General features: G+C 32.1%; 1 long non-coding RNA gene across 1 annotated transcript; it reads right to left on the bottom strand.

Moving 5' to 3' along the window:
• Positions 1–7,869: 7,869 nt before the first annotated feature.
• LOC136274523 (uncharacterized) lies at positions 7,870–11,562 on the bottom strand. Its single transcript, XR_010712923.1, has 3 exons — positions 10,436–11,562; positions 9,938–10,043; positions 7,870–9,537 (listed from the first exon to the last, which is right to left on the bottom strand). It is a non-coding gene; the product is annotated as an uncharacterized lncRNA (long non-coding RNA).
• Between the last annotated feature and the right edge of the window lie 7,001 nt (positions 11,563–18,563).

The following is an 18,563-nucleotide window of genomic DNA, read 5'->3' as shown; positions in this document are numbered from 1 at the left end:
CCTAATCTTCTTATTGGGGCCAGATAACGAAAATTTTATGATTGAATATTGTTTAAAACATCATTCTAAATATCTTTTATTCTATATTGCTTTTCAAAATATTTGTCCTTTTTGAGATATATTCGATCGAAGTTTTGGACTTTTGGCCCGTTAAAACCCCTAATTACGTAACGCATAATAAAAAATTTATAATGTATAGTTTAATTAGTAAAAGATGAACATTTTTGCTTCTTTAACATATGACAAAATATTTCTCAGTAAAGTGCTATGGAAGACAGACTTTAGAGCCCTTTTGGCCCCTAAATTGAAGGGCCAGCCCCTTTTTCTTGGCATCAGACGAAAGTTCTTTTGATATTAAACATATTTTGTACAACAAGTGTTTAGAAATTCTTTGCCGTTTTTGAACTATCTGGGATATGACATTTAAGGGGCCGACCCCTAATCTCCTTATTGGGGCCAGATAACGAAACTTTTATGATTGAATATTGTTTAAAACATCATTCTAAGCATCTTTTATTCTATATTGCTTATTAAAATATTTGTCCTTTTTGAGATATATTCGATTGAAATTTTGGACTTTTGGCCCCTTAAAACCCCTAATTACGTAACGCATAATAAAATTTTTATAATGTATAGTTTTATTAGTGAAAGATGAACATTTTTGCTTCTTAAACATATTACAAAACATTTCTCAGTAAAGTGCTATAGAAGAAAGACTTTAGAGCCCTTTTGGCCCCTAAATTGAAGGGCCAGCCCCTTTTTCTTGGCATCATACGAAAGTTCTTTTGATATTAAACATATTTTGTTCAACAAGTGTTTAGAAATTCTTTGCCGTTAAAGAGCTATCTGGGAAAGGACATTTTAGGGGCCGACCCCTAATCTCCTTATTGGGGCCAGATAACGAAAATTTTAGGATTGAATATTGTTTAAAACATCATTCTAAGCATCTTTTATTCTATATTGCTTTTCAAAATATTTGTCCTTTTTGAGATATATTCGATCGAAGTTTTGGATTGTTGGCCCCTTAAAACCCCTAATTACGTAACGCATAATAAAAAATTTATAATGTATAGTTTAATTAGTAAAAGATGAACATTTTTGCTTCTTAAACATATTACAAAATATTTCTCAGTAAAGTGCTATGGGAGAAAGACTTTAGAGCCCTTTTGGCCCCTTATTTAAGGGACCAGCCCCTTTATCTTGTTATAAAACGGAAGATCCTATAAATATAAATTTTATTTGCTCTATATGTTATGGTAAAATATTTTCAGGAAAGGAGATAAAGAACGAAAACCATTAAAAATTACGTCGTTTTTTTAAACTCGATTTTCGGGTCCAGGCGAGCTTCGACGCCTTTGAAGCCAGACAACCACAAATGCCTTTAAACACATCTACAATCTTTTGTCTACAATCCCTGAAAATTTAAATTCAATATCTTTTTTCGTTTAGGAGGAGATAGCAGGACAAAATGACCCTCTAAAAATCACTAAAACGTCAATATCTCCCGAACGGAAATGACGTCATTAAAATAAAAAATTATATATAAGGTTTTTATCAATATCTACAAGATCTGAAATTTTCACGAAAATCGGTCAAGTCGTTTTCAAAAAATCGCTTGTACAAAAAAGCGTAAGAAAAAAAAAAATAATAAAAGGGAAAAAGAAACAAAGCAATAACAATAAGGTCTTCCGTGGGAAACGGAAGACCTTAATAATAACTAGACTCTTGTTGCTAAAGCAACAAAAAGGTCTTCCGTTCCTCGTGTATTAATCTGCACAAAAAAATCCAGTTATCTTGTAAACAGAAAATGGATATAATATATACATTTTGTTTTTCCTCAAAGGTTGGATGTTCAAGTTTTTGTTATCTATAGTATCTCGTTAAGAAAAGAGTTTTATCTCGGGACCGGAAACGGACAAACGGAAGTGATTGAGGAAATTAAAAGTAGATATTTTTAGTACATTTACCTACGGAACGTTACTGTTCTCCACATTGAGTAAAATGTTAAAAAAATCTAAAGTAAAAAAAAGTCTTCTGCTTTAATGCTTCAAGTGAGAACCGGAAGTGACGTACGACAAAATGAAACCCGTTAAACACATGGACAAACAAATGTTCATCACCCATATAAGTTTGTTGTCTTGATCTTTTACAGTTTCTGAGATCTTGCGAGTACTATATGTTTTTATAAAATAAGGCTATTTGAGATATTTGAGATATCTCACCGGAAGTAGATTTTTTTTTACCATTTGAATATGACCTTTTATATTTCTTTAGCTTAAATGTTACTTCCAGGCTAAGTAAACAAAATAATTTTTAAAAAATCAAAAGTTGGTGTACTTCCTGTGACGACCGGAAGTTACGCCGGATTAAACAAAATAGTGGTAACACATGTACGTACATTGGTCTATCATTCCACAAAGTTTGGTTGTTCAAGTTGTTACCGTTTTTTAGATCTCTTCAAAATAAGAATTTTTGTCTCGGGACAGGAAACGGACAAACGGAAGTGCTCAATAAAAATTAAATTTACAATTTCTTGTTTACTTGCCTATCTTACATTATTATTTATCGAAATAACTAAAACTATCAAAGGAAAAAAGTTAAACTGACGAACAGCTCGATTTGTTTGAACTCTTCCGGTGTGGACCGGAAGTGACGGAAGACAAAATAAAAGCGTTTAAACACATCTTCAATCAAATGTCTATCATACGTGAATGTTTCGTGCCTTGATCACTTTTAATTTCTGAGATATCGCGGGTACAAAATGTGTTTTATAAAAGCTACCTGAGATAATTGAGATATCTCACCGGAAGTAGAATATTTTCGTTGATATTACATCGCAGAGATATCCTATGTATAGATTTATATCTATATAGCTATTCTACGGCCGAAAAAAATAATGCCTTAAAATAATTATTTTTGAAGTGCTTCCGGTGACGACCGGAAGTTACGACGAACAAAACAAAAGTGTTTAAACACATCTACAGCTATAGGTCTATCACCCCACAAAGTTTGGATGTTCAAGTCTTTACTGTATTTGAGATCTCGAGGTGACAAGCTTTTTGTCGCGGGACAGGAAACGGACGAACGGAAGTAAATTTAGAAAATCTTTTACTAAAAACCGCTAGATGTTTATATTTTCAGTCATTCCTGAAAATTTTATAAAAATTCATCAAGACATCTCTGAGAAATTCATAAGACAAAAAGGGGAAAAAAATAATAATAAAAAGAAACATTACAATCACTATAAGGTCTTCCGTTGGAAACGGAAGACCTTAATAATAAAAAGAAACATTACAATCACTATAAGGTCTTCCGTTGGAAACGGAAGACCTTAACTAGACTCTTGTTGCAAAAGCAACAAAAAGGTCTTCCGTTTTGATACACATGTATCAATTTAACTGTCAGACATTGCTTCTCTAACAGAGAAAAAAGTGGATATGATAATTATTGTGAATGATATATACGGACGTTACTTACATGTAAAACAACGAGAATGAAAAAGAAATCAATTTCTGAAGTACTTTCTGTGACGACCGGAAGTAACGCCGAACTAAACAAAAATGTTAACCATTTGTACAATCATAAGTTAATCTTTCCTCAAAGTTTGGTTGTTCACGTGTCTGCCAAATCTAAGATCTCTTTGAAACAATATTTTTGTCTCGGGACCGGAAACGAACAAACGGAAGTGATTAATAAATACAAAAGCTGGTATTTCCTATACATTTGCTCAGCAAACATCACTGTGTGTCAAGCTAGATGAAACACCCAAGAAAGTCAGTTAAACTTGTTAAAAACATGATTTGTTTGAACCCACCCGATAAAAACCGGAAGTGACAGTTGACAAAATTAAACCCGTTAAACACATCCCCAATCAAATTTCTATCAATCATGAAAGATTCGTGTCTCAATCACTTACAATGACAAAAATCTCGCGGACATCAAATTTGTAAAAAACAAAGCTACATAGAGATATTTGAGATCTCTCACCGGAAGTAATTTTTTTTTGCTAATTTTACATAATATAGATGACATATGTTAGATTATATACTGATATTTTCATTTTATGTAAAATGAATAAAATATGAAAAAAACAAAATTTTTGAAGTGCTTCCGGTGACGACCGGAAGTTACGCCGAACAAAACAAAATAGTGTTAACACATGTACATACATAGGTCTATCATCCCACAAAGTTTGGTTGTTCAAGTCGTCAACGTTTTTGAGATCTCGTAAAAATAAGGTTTTTTGTCTCGGGACAGGAAACGGACATGCGGAAGTGCTCAATGTAAATTGTATGAAATATTTCTTGTATATTTGCCTTTTGTACATTATTTTTTATTTATCTAACTAAAAATGTCAAAGGGAAACAGATAAACTGATAAACAGCTCGATTTTTTTCAACTCTTCCTGTGTGGACCGGAAGTGACGGAAGACAAAATGAAAGCAGTTAAACACATTTTCAATCATATGTCTATCATCCATGAAAGTTTCGTGTCTTGATCACTAATAGTTTCTGAGATCTCGCGGGTACAAAATGTGTTTTAAAAAAAGCTACCTGAGATGATTGAGATATCTCACCGGATGTAGAATTTTTTTGTTGATTTAACATTGCATAGATAACTTATGTGTAGATTTATACTGATATAATTTATTTGTGGAAAATGAATTTTTTGCGTGAAATAACTATATTTGAAGTGCTTCCGGTGACGACCGGAAGTTACAACGAACAAAACAAAAGTGTTTAAACCCATCTGTATACACAGGTCTATTATCGTACAAAGTTTGGTTGTTCAAGTCTTTACCATTTTTGAGATCTCGATGTGACAAGCTTTTTTGTTGCGGGACAGGAAACGGACGACCGGAAATGAATTTTGAAAAAATGAAAAAAACGTCCCTAGCGTTTATCATTTCCTATTATTCCTGAAAATTTCAAGGAAATATATCCAGTCATCTCTGAGAAAATCGGGGAAAAAAAAAATAATAATAATAATAATAATAATAGAAAGAAACATTACAATCACTATAAGGTCTTCCGTTGGAAACGGAAGACCTTAATAAAAAACATTACAATCACTATAAGGTCTTCCGTTGGAAACATTGGATAAATGAAAAGGGAATATAAACATAATCACACTTACCATGACGTACCTTCTCTAAGTTTTAATTAAAAACTTTAAAAAAAAATTCTGTACCGGACATCCATACATATATTAACATTATTTGCAACTATTTAAGAAATTAAAGTGCAAGAGGAAACTAATATGATCGTATCTTCTCGTATGAACGACATTTTGTCTGTACTTACATTGCACCCGGAATGAACTACTGCTCACTTCCGTAAAGAGTAGAGAAAATATGATGTTTTGTTAATATCGACCCTAAGGACATACAGATAGTTATAGACCACATTTTTGTTTTCATTTAGGTTTAAATGTATGGATTTGCATTTTACAATTTTAGTTGTATACCATTTAATATTCGTTAAAGCATATTCTTAAAGCAATGGCTTGAAATACAAAAAATACTCTAAAAAATCAGTTATGGCTTTGTGGTTTTCCAATTTTCTAGTACAACATATATCACATTTATGATGATTTTTTGATACCTTATCGAGCAATCTAACAATTTATTAAAATATTAAGGTGGAAAGACCTCTAATTGTTCTAGAACAATTATTAGTCTACTAGTTCTATCATGTATTGTGCATCCTTTTTTATCCTATCAACAGGACAGCATCACTGTATTGGTTAATCACACCGGATGAAATATCTGGTTTCAGAGCTGCGGAAACCCTTTGGAAACTCTGCGAAAACTTAAGGTTACTTTAAGTTTCCGACAGGTTTCAGCACGGAAACTTTAAGTTTCATTAAGTTTCCGCAGTGCTGAAACTTAGGCTGTCCATGAATCCAAATGGTTTCTGCAATGGAAACTTACTGAAACTTGAAGTTTCTGCATAGTTTCAATCTCCATATACGTTTGGGATACATATTGTTTACAAATGGTTTCCGTGACGGAAACTTACTGAAACTTGAAGTTTCTGCATAGTTTCAACCTCCATATACAATTGGGATACATATTGTTTACAAAGGGTTTCCGCAGCTGAAACTTACTGAAACTTTTTATATTTTTGCTTTCACAAAAGCTGAGCAAGGTTTCTACTTTATGTAAAAACAAAACAATTTCAAACAGTTCCAAATTTATTTTGTTCAAAAATCTGAAATTGTTTCCAATAATAAATAAAATACAGCCAAGATACAATAATGGAGAAACATCCATATGGCAATTCCCTTATTAGGGACTTTTATTTAAAAAATGATAAAATTGCACAAGAAAAAAAAACTCCCATAGAAATCTTTACATTTGTATTTTTTATCTCGATTAAATGCCTATCAAATCTCCCTTTAAAAATGCAACAAAGATCTTACTTTTTAGCTCACCTGAGCTGAAAGCTCAAGTGAGCTATTCTGATCACATTTTGTCCGTCGTCCGTCTGTCCGTCCGTCCGTCCGTCTGTAAACCTTTTACATTTTGAACTTCTTCTCTAAAACCGCTTATCCAATTTCAACCAAATTTGGCACAAAGCATCTTCATGGGAGGGCGAATATAAATTGCAGAAATAAAAGTCCGATCTATTTTCAAAGCGGAGAAAACCTTGAAATTGTAGAAAAAGGGGGGTGCATTTTTAAAAATCTTCTTCTCAAGAACTACCGAGGCAAATTCAACGTAGTTTAGCATATATTATCCTTATGGGAAGGAAAATATAAATTGCAAAAATTAAGGGGTAATTCTGTTTCAAATCTGACTTATTACGAAAATAATAATAAAGGAAAGGCGTGTTTTAATCAGTTTAATAGCTTCGGGCTCGGCATCCGGTAAAATGGGTAGGCAAGACTTGGCCAGGGCAAAACAAAAGATTGGCAGTTATTAATCTGCCAATCTCATTAAAATTTCAGGATATTTGATGGACTAGTATATTTGTATTCGCTGTAAATATTGCTGCAAAATAATGCGTATTTGGAATTGACGATTGTCGATCTGCCCCGGCTTTTATTTTGCCACGGCCCGGGTTTGCATACCCATTTTACCTAGACTCGTATTCCATACTTCTAAAACGAGGTTCTTTGTTTAAAGCAGCCATGACATTATACGAAAAAGGGTCGATCTGACTATGATGAATTTGCTTGTTGTGCAATAGTTCGCGTATGAAAGGAAATTTTGAAACATGCAAAATATATTGGTGCCGATTTTGTGAAGTAAATTGAGGCTAAATATTTCAATGCGTTGACAGTTTTCACACATGACGTTGGTGTTCGCTTGTTCTGATTTTCGTTTCGTTTTCATTATTTATGCTTTGTAACCTGGAAACTATCGTCTGTATTTCGTGATTTTTACGTATTAAATCAAACAGAGACTTTGGTAAATCAAACAGTTAACTGTTTACCTGCGCAAATTAAGCAAAATCTGATGTAGGGGTAGGTGCCTACTAAAATACAATTCACTCTATCGGTAATTCGGCATTAACTTTTGCGTAATGATAGATTAATGCAATAGGTTTTGTTGAGATGCTCGGCATTTTCTCGAGTTTATTCAGTTTAAATAGAGTTTGATATCGCTGACGGAAATATGTAGGTATATACATGTATATATATGATTCATTTCGAAAAAATAAATTGTGTTCTTTATTTGTTATACATGTAGTGCATGTTTCTTGTGTTTAATTGTTTACAATTTCTATTTACTAACCATATTAAAGTGTTAGCTTCGAATTATAAGCAAGATAAAGAGATTTGCTCACAATTCTATGTTTGTACACAGATCTTAAAAACTAAAGATTAAAAAAGTAAAAAAATTGTCAATATTCATTAAGAAAATTATGAATGCAATTTACAAAATAACTGCATGTACATGAATAAACAAAGAAAACTTCACTGTTACATGAACATGATACACTTGTCTCAATTTGTTTTGAACTACAATGAATATGTACACCATAAAATATTTTTGAAAAGTCTAAAGTATCCATCTTTAAAAAAAAAAAAATACACTACAAGATAGTAGTTGACTATAGAGGTATGACCCAGATTTGATTTGAATATGTACATGTATGTCAATAAATTCCAAAATGAGGTCAAAGTGACCCACTTACAAGTTGGGATAAACCTTTTCTTTGTTAGTAATATAATCTAATGTTTTACAATAGAACAGGATTTGATATCATTTTTTTGATAATCCATTAAGTCCAAAGTGAACTTCTCATTTCTACCTATGATGTACCAACTGATCAGATTTTAATATCATAAGCCTGTCAGTATTTAATAGATGACCCAGAGGGAGATATGAAAAGCTTGTTGGCCAATAAAAAGCTAACAATGAAGCAGTCTGTCAAATCATGTGCAAAAATATGATGTACACATTTAATTAATTATGCTGATTGCAACACACTTCATTCCTGATGAATAATCTTCTTTACACACGGTTTACCTTCCTACATTTCACTACTTTACCTACATTAATATTTTTAAATCCAAGACATGAAGTAAAATATACATTGTTAATATATGTCTCAAGTATTACTACATGTACATGTACTTGCTTTTTGTAGCATGAATGTATAAAGTACAAAGTATCACACAGATCATTCACCTTACAATTCTCATCAATACCAGCATTTTACATGTACTTATGATATAAAAGCTAATTCCAATATTAGTTACATAACACACATTAAAATAAAACCCACATGGAAACAACTTTCCATGCAAGTAATTTTGTTATATAAAAATTGTAATACATGGGGTATATGTTGTCTTTATATATTTTCATATACGACATAATTGAATATTGTTTGGTGTATTTTATCATTTCTATGACCCATGCATTCATCTCCTAATGCAGTGTTTTTACATTGGTTTCTTAATTTTTCATATATTGCTGCAAATAAAAACTATTTAAAGTTATCAATAAATGTTTAAACAAAGAAAATGGAAAAAAAAAGTAGTTAACACTTATCAACTTGGAGGTGTGAGGATATATGTTACATGGAGTCTAATATTTTATGCAATATTTGCAAATATAACAAATTATTTAAGAAAATGAAAGTTAATATCTGCAAGGTCTAATTGATCATTTAATAAGTCAAAACCATGTGATTTTCTAAGATTCTAGCTTACAGACAGACATTGTAATATACTGGTATTTGATTTGATCATATAAAAAAAGTACTTTTATAGTTTATAGGTTTTTTGAAATACAGTTAAAAAGTCTTGTTCTGCAGAGGTTTAGTCGGGTCTTAGAGATGTGTCCATTCGAATCAATAAGGAGTGTCCTTGGCTGTTGTTGATGTAACCTGAGTCATAGATTATGGAAATAGGCCTTTTTGGGGGATTTTCAAGCATTGTCCAGACCGGTGAAGCATTTATATGATCACATCATGGTTACAGCAGACTTAGTAGTTCTGGACAGTGGTAGCATTAAAATTCTTCTTCTTGCGATGAACTTGTTCCTTTCACTGGGCTGTACTTTATGTCTGTTCTGTTTATCTTAAACAAGAATAATAAAGTTTCATTTAGATTTTTAAACAATAAACATTCAGCCTAACATGTAATAAAAGCATTCTGAATAAAATTTTGAATACAAAAGCTACTATGCAGTTGCCAGTTGCTGTTTAAACTATGTCATATAATGACTACAGTAGTATCTGGTCTAAAATGTTTCATTTCATATTTGAAGCAATGTTATTTTCATTTTGATTCAATTATTGTTTGTTGAACAATGGAAAAACTTATCAATAATAAGTGTGTTTCACCATCCCCCCCCCCCCCCAATCAACCTCCTTTTCAAGAACTTAGACCTGGATTTCCCACAAATTACTACAGTAAATTATAAACATCCAACACATGTATAAGTTAATGGTGAAAATAATCAATTTCAAAGCAATACCTTGCGTTCACATCGTCCAGCTGGTCAAAATATTCACCCGAATCACCGAACAGAGTCAGAGGATGCAACTAATCACCGGAAACATTGACGTTGTATGCTGTCAATGCTGAAAAAGAAAAACGTGAAAGATTTCATTTTCCGGATTTAATTAATAATTTTTTTTTAATATTTACGTTACATTTAGAGTTTGTAAAATGTATAATGTGCGAAAGATTCATTGTTCATCTTGTTTACCAACCAAGCATTCATATATTAGGGACGTTTATATAATTATATATGTGTATACCCTGGATAATCTTGATTATCATGCATACACAGTGGTTAATGGTTAACTTGGTCAAAACGTGTATTTTAAAGAGATCCGGTAATAAAACCTAAAATGCCGAACCAAGTTTGAAAAAATGACGACATCTTGATTTGATGGCGCGAGATCTCGTTTACAAATGAGAGATAAATTAGAGCCTTGAAAATGTTATTGGGAGTATCTATATTGTGTACCTTGACATGAGTTCTTCGTTCCTGCATTATCTCCTTGTTGTAGAGACTATTAATGCTTCTCAATTCTCCATTTTACAACAGCACCTTCTTGTCCATTTTAACCTTCGCTCGGAATCATAAAGTGCGCCAATACTGACCAATCAGAACCCGCAAAATCTTGGAAAAGTGCATCTTGGGATAGTTTAAAATGAATAATGTTTAATCAAAATTATAATTTTTTACCGAATAGTATACCTTTTACATGTATATTTATTTTAAATAAGAACTGTCGGAGTCATTATTTCCTGGTTAAATACGACAAAGTATTGGCATGTGTTTGTTACAATTGTATTTGTATCACGTGATTAACAAAAAAAATGGCCGACCGTTTGTTTACAAATGTCTAATGAAATTAAACAAATTCTAATGAGACATATGTATCAGATTTTGTCTTTAACTATATTCTATTTACATGTACTGATGATTTTGCCAAACTAAATATGATAGAGCCATATATAGTTTACTGACAAGTTAGTCTTGACTTGTCCAATTTTCTCCGCGATTCTAAGCACGGTCATATTCTTATTCAAAATATAGAGGTGTGAAAATATTATGTTCATCACAGAGCAGGTTCTGCATGAACACACAGAAATCACAAATATAATTAGATGCCGATCAATTAACGGGGTCCGATTAACAGCGTTCACCCGTACGGTGAATTTACACCTATGATGAATTGATGGCAATTATTTTACAGTTATACATGTGCACTGATTGGTCATACGATGAACAGTACGTTAAGAATACTTATGAAATTAAAATACAAACGCGTTAAACAAGCCGGGAAGTAAGACGTACACGTCGGACTGATATATAAACAAAATATAATTTAAATTATTTGGTATACTTTCTACATCAAATGTATACGAATGTAAATCAAATTTTAAAAATGGGATTAAAATCACGTGCACCACATGGCTAGTGCTGGATTTTAAACTGATTTTGTAATATAACGTATAACTTCAGTAAAATTATAAATAATGGTTATTATATCTTATAACAGAAACATGTGCATGTTTCATAAACATGTATCAATATCTGTGTTTACAGTACAGAAAGTAAATACAAAGTATAGAAATGCACGAATCACATAGGCGTCGAACCGGGAGGGGGGGGGGGGGGGGTTAGTGCAAAGTTGGACTTAACCATTAGGCACATACCCCCCCCCCCCAACTTTTTCTCGCCGGAAATGTAATTGTTCCTAAATTTACCTTGACAGATTGAGAAGTTGGAGTAATAGGCATACTAGCAGCCCCCCCCCCCCGACACGGATTAGGAATTTCCTGATTTTGGGGAAAGAAATTTGGGTAGGGAAATTTATTTTCGGAAGTATATACTCCCCCCCCCCCCCCCCCCCCCACGGATTAGGATTTTTATTATTTAAAAAAGAAATGAATTAGCTCTAAACTTCCAGGACTGAGGTTGTACGAATATTTGGAATGATTTGTAAAAATTTACAACGACTTTACCTTAATTTGTTTGCTTAATTAGTTACTGTACCTAAAAGTTCATTCAAATGATCACTAAAGGATTTAAGAAGGAGTCTTACAAAATAGGTATATTAAGTTATTGAGTGAATTAAGTAAAATACTTCTTCATACACTGTTTGCGATATACAACTAGCTAGATTTTTTTTACTAAATAATTATAATTTACTTATCAGTTTTATTAACTCAGGTACACACAAATTGAAAAAAAAATCCTGCCGGGCTTCAGTTATAAACTCACGCTTCGTACTGTGTAAATGTTATGTAACAGTCTTTTGTTCACTCCTGACAGAAAAAACCCTGCAATCCACACAGAATATACAGGAAAATCACAGAGGAGGTCACCTGGACAAAGAATGTATACACATGTATACACGTGCCCGAGTACCTAAGGTTAATGATTTCATCATATGCATTAAACAAGATCAGACATCATTTTTTCTTTTCAAATTCAATTAATTACTTAGTAACTTAAAGGTTCTTAATCGCCTTATTTTCCACATTTGAAGATAGTTACATGTATACATATAGTTTCAGTCACGCTGAAACCTTACTGTACATTTTAGTATGTACGGATTTATTATCATTAGGCTAGAATTAAACTTAAACCTGTGCAAATAAATGATATCACTATTAAACTCAAATCAATTTTAGTAATAGTTTCAGCAATGCGTAAACCATTTGGAATCTTAACTTAAAGTTTCAGCATACTGAAACCTAGCGGAAATGTTCTGAAACTGATTGATATTTCCATAATAATTTACACAACTTTTCACACAATTCAAATTTAGTTTCCGCATTGCGGAAACCATCAGGAATCTTAGACTAAAGTTTCTGCTGACTGAAACCTAACGGATACTTGCTGAATCGATATAATGGTTTCCGCATTGCGGAAACTATACATGAAACTTCAACTTTAAGTTTCAGCAAGGTTTCCATATAGTTTCAGTTTTGCTGAAACTTGATTTTTCATCCAGTGTCAAGCTTTTAGTGATTATTTCATTGCATTTGGAGCTTTAAAAGTTTAAGGTCTAGGTAATACGCATCCACAACACCTCAACCCATAAAAAGAAGATTTGCGAATAGTTTTTTTTTTTCAAGACAGATGCTTCGTACTTGTAGAACATGAAAAGCAAAATCAAAACATTTTTACGTATTCTTATTAAAATAAAGAGAACATTTGCCAGCTGTTAATATATTTAGCTCACCTGAGCTGAAAGCTCAAGTGAGCTTTTCTGATCAAAATTTGTCTGTTGTCCGTCGTCGTTGGTGTTGGCGGCGTTGTCGTTGTAAACTTTTCACATTTTCTTCTTCTTCTCCAGACCAACTGGGCAGATTTCAACCAAATTTGGCACAAAGTATCACTGGGTGAAGGGGGTTCAAGTTTATTCAAATGAAGGACCACGCCCTTTTTAAAGGGGAGATAATTGAGAATTATTAAAAATGTGTTGGTATTTTTCAAAAATCTTTTTCTAAAAAACTATCAGGCCAGAAAAGCTGAAATTAAAACGGAAGCATCCTAAGATAGTGTAGATTCAAGTTTGTTCAAATCATGGTCCCCGGGGGAAGGGTTTGGCAACAATAGGGGGATCAAGTTTTACATAGGAATATATAGAGAAAATCTTTTAAAATCTTCTTCTAAAAAACTATTAGGCCAGAAAAGCTCAAATTAAAATAAAAGCATCCCCAGGTAGTGTAGATATAAGTTTGTTCAAATCATCGTCCTTGGGGTAGGGTGGGGCCACAATGGGGGGGGGGGGGTCAAGTTTTACATAGGAATATATAGAGGAAATATTTAAAAATCTTCTTCCCAAAAACTATAAGGCCAGGAATGCTCAAATTTGAGTGGAAGCATCCTCAGATAGTGTAGATTTATGTTTGTTCAAATCATAGTCCTAGGGGGTATGGCGGGGCCACAATGGGGGAATGGATTTTTACATAGGAATATATAGAGAAAATCTTTAAAAATCTTTTTAAAAAAACTATTAGGCCAGGAATGCTCAAATTTGAGTGGAAGCATCCTCAGATAATGTAGATTTCAGTTTGTTCAAATCATGGTCCCTGGAAGTAGGGTGGGGCCACAATTGGGGGATAAATTTTAATGCAGGAATTTATGGAGATAAATTAATTTAAAAAAAAAAAAACTATTAGGCCAGGAAAGCTCAAATTTAAGTGGAAGCATCCTTAGATAATGTAGATTCAAATTTGTTCAAATCATGGTCCCTGGGGGTAGGGCGGGGCTACAATGGGGGATAAATTTATATAGAGAAAATCTTTAAAAAAAATCTTCTTCTTAAAACTATAAGGCCAGGAAAGCCCAAATTTGAGTGAAAGCATTCCCAGATCATTAGATTCAAGTTTGATTAAATCATAGTCCCGGGGTACAGTGAGTCCAGAATGGGGGATGAATTTCTACATAGGAATATATAGAAAAAATATTTAAAAATCTTCTTTTTAAAAACTCTTTGGCCAGAAAAGCTTAAACTTGTGTAGAGGCATTCTCGGGTAGTGTAAATTCAAGTTTGCAAAATCATAGTCCCTGGGGGAAGGGTGGGGCCGCAATAGCGGACTGAATTTTTACATAGGAATATATAAAGAAAATCTTTAAAAATATTCTGGGAAAGTTTTCAGCCCAAAACCCAGGACTTTGTGTGAAAGCTCAGGTTATGCAGATTTAAGTTTGATGAAACCATGATTCCCTAGAGAAAAGTGGGGCCACAAAATGGGGGGGGGGGAGGGGAGTATAGGATATGAGAAAAATATTCTTAGAGGTATAACAACAAAAGGGGCTTGGTATTTATCCAAAAAAAGATGTGGATAAAAATTGCTAGATTTTCATTTTTTTTAAGCAAGATCTACTGTACATAGTTGTCAAGATATTTTGTTTTTGATACTCTAATGCTGATTTGATCAGAGTTAAGGCAATTGTTGCTCAGGTGAGCAATGTGGCCCCTGAACCTCTTGTTTTTTGGTTTTAGAAGGAATACTTTTAATGAATTGGCTTAATATATGAAATCGAAATTTAACCATTTTTAAATTTGTTTATGCCCCCTTCGAAGAAGTGCGGGCATATTGCTTTGCTGCTGTCTGTATCTCTGTCTGTCGGTCGGTCCACCAACAGTTTCCGTTCATTTTCTTCGCAGAGGATGAACATATTGAATTGAAATTTTGTATACAGGTTTATTATGATAATATCTAGGTCAAGTTTGATAATGGGTACGAAATAGCATTTTTCGACAGAATTATGGCCCTTGGACTTAGAAAAATTCCACTTATTTACAGTTTCCGCTCATTTTCTTCGTAGAGGATGGACATATTAAAATGAAAAATGGTACACAGTTTTATCATAATTACATCTAGATAAAGTTCGATATTGGGTACGATTAAGCAATTTTTGACAGAGTTATGTCCCTTGGACGTAGAAAAATTCTATATATTTGTCGTTTTCATTTATTTTCTTCGCAGAAGACGCACATATTGATATGAAATTTGATATACAGTTTTTCAAAAAAATATCTAGATCAAGTTTGATTTTGAATATGATAGATAAATTTCCAACAGAGTTATGCCTCTTGGACGTAAAAAAAAATTCTATTTATTTGCCGTTTTCGTTCATTTTCTTCGCAGAAGTTGCAAATATTGATATGAAATTTGGAATAAATATTAATTATGATAATATCTAGGTCATGTTTGATATTGGGTACGATTGTGCAATTTTCGATAGAGTTATGCCCCTTGAACTGAGAAAAATTCTAATAGTTTTCAGTTTGCGGTCATTTTCTCTGTGTATGTTTCCAAGGGAGGGGGGCATCAGTGTTTCATAAACATCTCTTGATGAAATTATTTGGCAGAATGACAAAGTTTAATGATGTGTCTATATACAGCCCTTTTTACAGGTCAACCAGACACATTGATAGGACAAACACCCTGTTTATAAATTGTCATTGCTTTGGCGCACCATCCAGCATACGACAAAGCAACATATGAAAGGGAAAATAGTAAGAAGTGCACATTTTGGCATTTTCACAGAATTTTTTTAATTTATAAATTTAACAGTTTTTGCATTGAAACATTTCAGTGGGCTGATACTTTTATCACTCTTGGCTTTCTAATCTTAATTTCCATATTTTTTTTTCCAAGAAAGTTGAACAAGGAAGAAAGACACACTGGCATGTTTGTTTTAATTTTGTTTTTGTTCCTTATAAATTCATTTTATAAATAATCTCAATTCTAAAACATAATAAAATACATGTTTGTATTCAAGTGTAAGTATAAAACACATGATAAATCTTTTGATATAGTTTATATAGAAAACGATGGATGAAACTTCAGTGTGGATCAAACATTTACATATTTGAAACCAAAGTAATTATTTACTTTTGCACCTGATCTTCAGATGAAAAAACAAAACCAAAAGCATTTTAGCTCTTGTTTTTAAAATATACCACAATTATAAAAAAGGTGTTTATAAAGAAAATAGCAGCGTTTAAGAAACAGGAAATCTGAAAATGCTTTATCAAATTTTTCTTAAGATAACACAAAATTGATAAACGAAAAATCAGTATCAAATTATACCAATATTAACGTCAAAAATCCTTTGCTAATGTACACATCACGTAAATACCTTGATCTAGATAAACATATAACAATGATTTTTGTGACCATTGTTGTCTTTTCAAAATAGTGCTTCATATGCTCCCTTACGAAACACTTTAGTTTGGAAAAAGAAAATAGGCCATAAAATGAATTCAGAATTATGTAACCAAAAAATATGTAAAGTTTTGACAGCAAACTTTGATTGTAATTCTAATAACTTATCTACTAAATCCGCATTTCAAATCACAAAGTACAATGTTAAAAAAGATATGATCTATTTTTTAAATGTTCTTTGATATCCACTACGGTATAGTTAATATCCACTTCTTCCTGTATACGAAAGATATAAATATCATGCTAAAATTATATTTCTGTCAGCTTTTTTCCCTGACTGTTACATCATGTATATCTTTAAGAAATAGAATAAACGAATATTTTTGATTTAAATTTAATTATCAAGTGATGAACAATTACATGTAAAAAAAAGGGATGAATACTGTTATACTGAAAGTAAAATATATTATTATTTTTTTTTATCTCTATAGAAGAGAAAGTATAGTTTATTATTTCTGAATTTCCAAATGATCATCAACCATAAAACTACCTGATCCTACCTTTAATTTGAGTAAAGGTCTGCTCCTGTTTCCGTTTTTTCTTTAGACTTTTAATTGTGAATACTATTCGTTATCAGCACATTTTATCTGAAACAGATAACTGCACAAGTGTAAATAGATCAACGTCCATATATTACTTTTGAAATTTGAAAATCGATAAAGTTTAATTGTGTCTTCTTTTTCTTACCACCACTATATGGTCGGTTTCTTAAAAGGTCGAATTACGTTGTCTGCGCCCCCTAGCCTCCACGGTGAGTGGACTGTGGGACAATGGAGAATCGACAAATTACTAAACATGTCCAAAATTAATATGAATTTATACTTTTTTCGGAGACGACAAATGATACTTGTTTATATTTTGAAATTTCGACCAAATGGCACATGCAACGGAAAACAAGTTGTTGCTAAAGGTAAAGACGTTTTTATAAATTATGTTTTTATATTAAGTTTACACTACATTAACAGTAGAAAAGGTATCTTTCTAGTCATCTTCTATAAGCAAGACCGCCTTATCTTTACATACAAAGAACAACAAACATTGGAGTGTTTCTACAATGTTCAAAATACAACATTATGGTGAAATTTATTGAAATAAATATAATAAAGGATAAAAAGCAATATAACATTTATTTTCCATCACAAATGTTTTCCATTATTTGATTTAAACTATCAAATATTTAAGAAGTATTCCCATTATCCTTACTACAAGTGTATGGTGTTTATTGTTGTTTGTCGTCGAATGACTTGCAGGTTACAATCAACCGAAAATATCAAAAGATCGTGCAAGATGATAAAATCTCTGCTAGAGCTAATAATCATTAGTAGATAAATGTTGAGTATGTAATCTTTGATTTTCTCTTTGTTTATCAAATATTGTCTGAATAGGTGTTTCACTAGAAAAGTAAAGCTGGTGTAAGAAAAGAAGAAGAAGAAAGAAACCGAGTATTGATTAAATGGTTTTTGCAATAAAATGAATTACCAGTGCAATTCTTTTTGAATCAGACATGTTGATGTGATGAATATCAAAGTTGCAAGTACTTTCGGAACTGCTAAAGGTGAATGAGTTGACTCGATGAGTTACCTCTTTGAAAACATGATTTTAAAAAGAATAGTATTGTTGATATACATTGTTTTACGTTTACAGACCTACTACATGTACTTACATAAATAACAAAGAAAATTAATACATCAAGCTAAGTTGTTGAAGAACAATACGTGATAATGTTATGTAAAATAAAACCGAATAAAAATATTATCTCACTTTAAACAGAAATATATACACTTCTTAAAATGAATGTATCATGGCAAGTAAAAATGAGAAAGTATAATGGGATGTAAAGTTATAAAAGAAAAATAAGATGCGAATTAAATTGTGTCAGATTTTTGAAATTT

Source organism: Magallana gigas, chromosome 4 (assembly GCF_963853765.1).
Source record: "Magallana gigas chromosome 4, xbMagGiga1.1, whole genome shotgun sequence".
Classification (NCBI taxonomy): domain Eukaryota; kingdom Metazoa; phylum Mollusca; class Bivalvia; order Ostreida; family Ostreidae; genus Magallana; species Magallana gigas.
The sequence above is the reverse complement of the archived record's forward strand: the minus strand, read 5'-3'. Positions and strand labels throughout refer to the sequence as shown.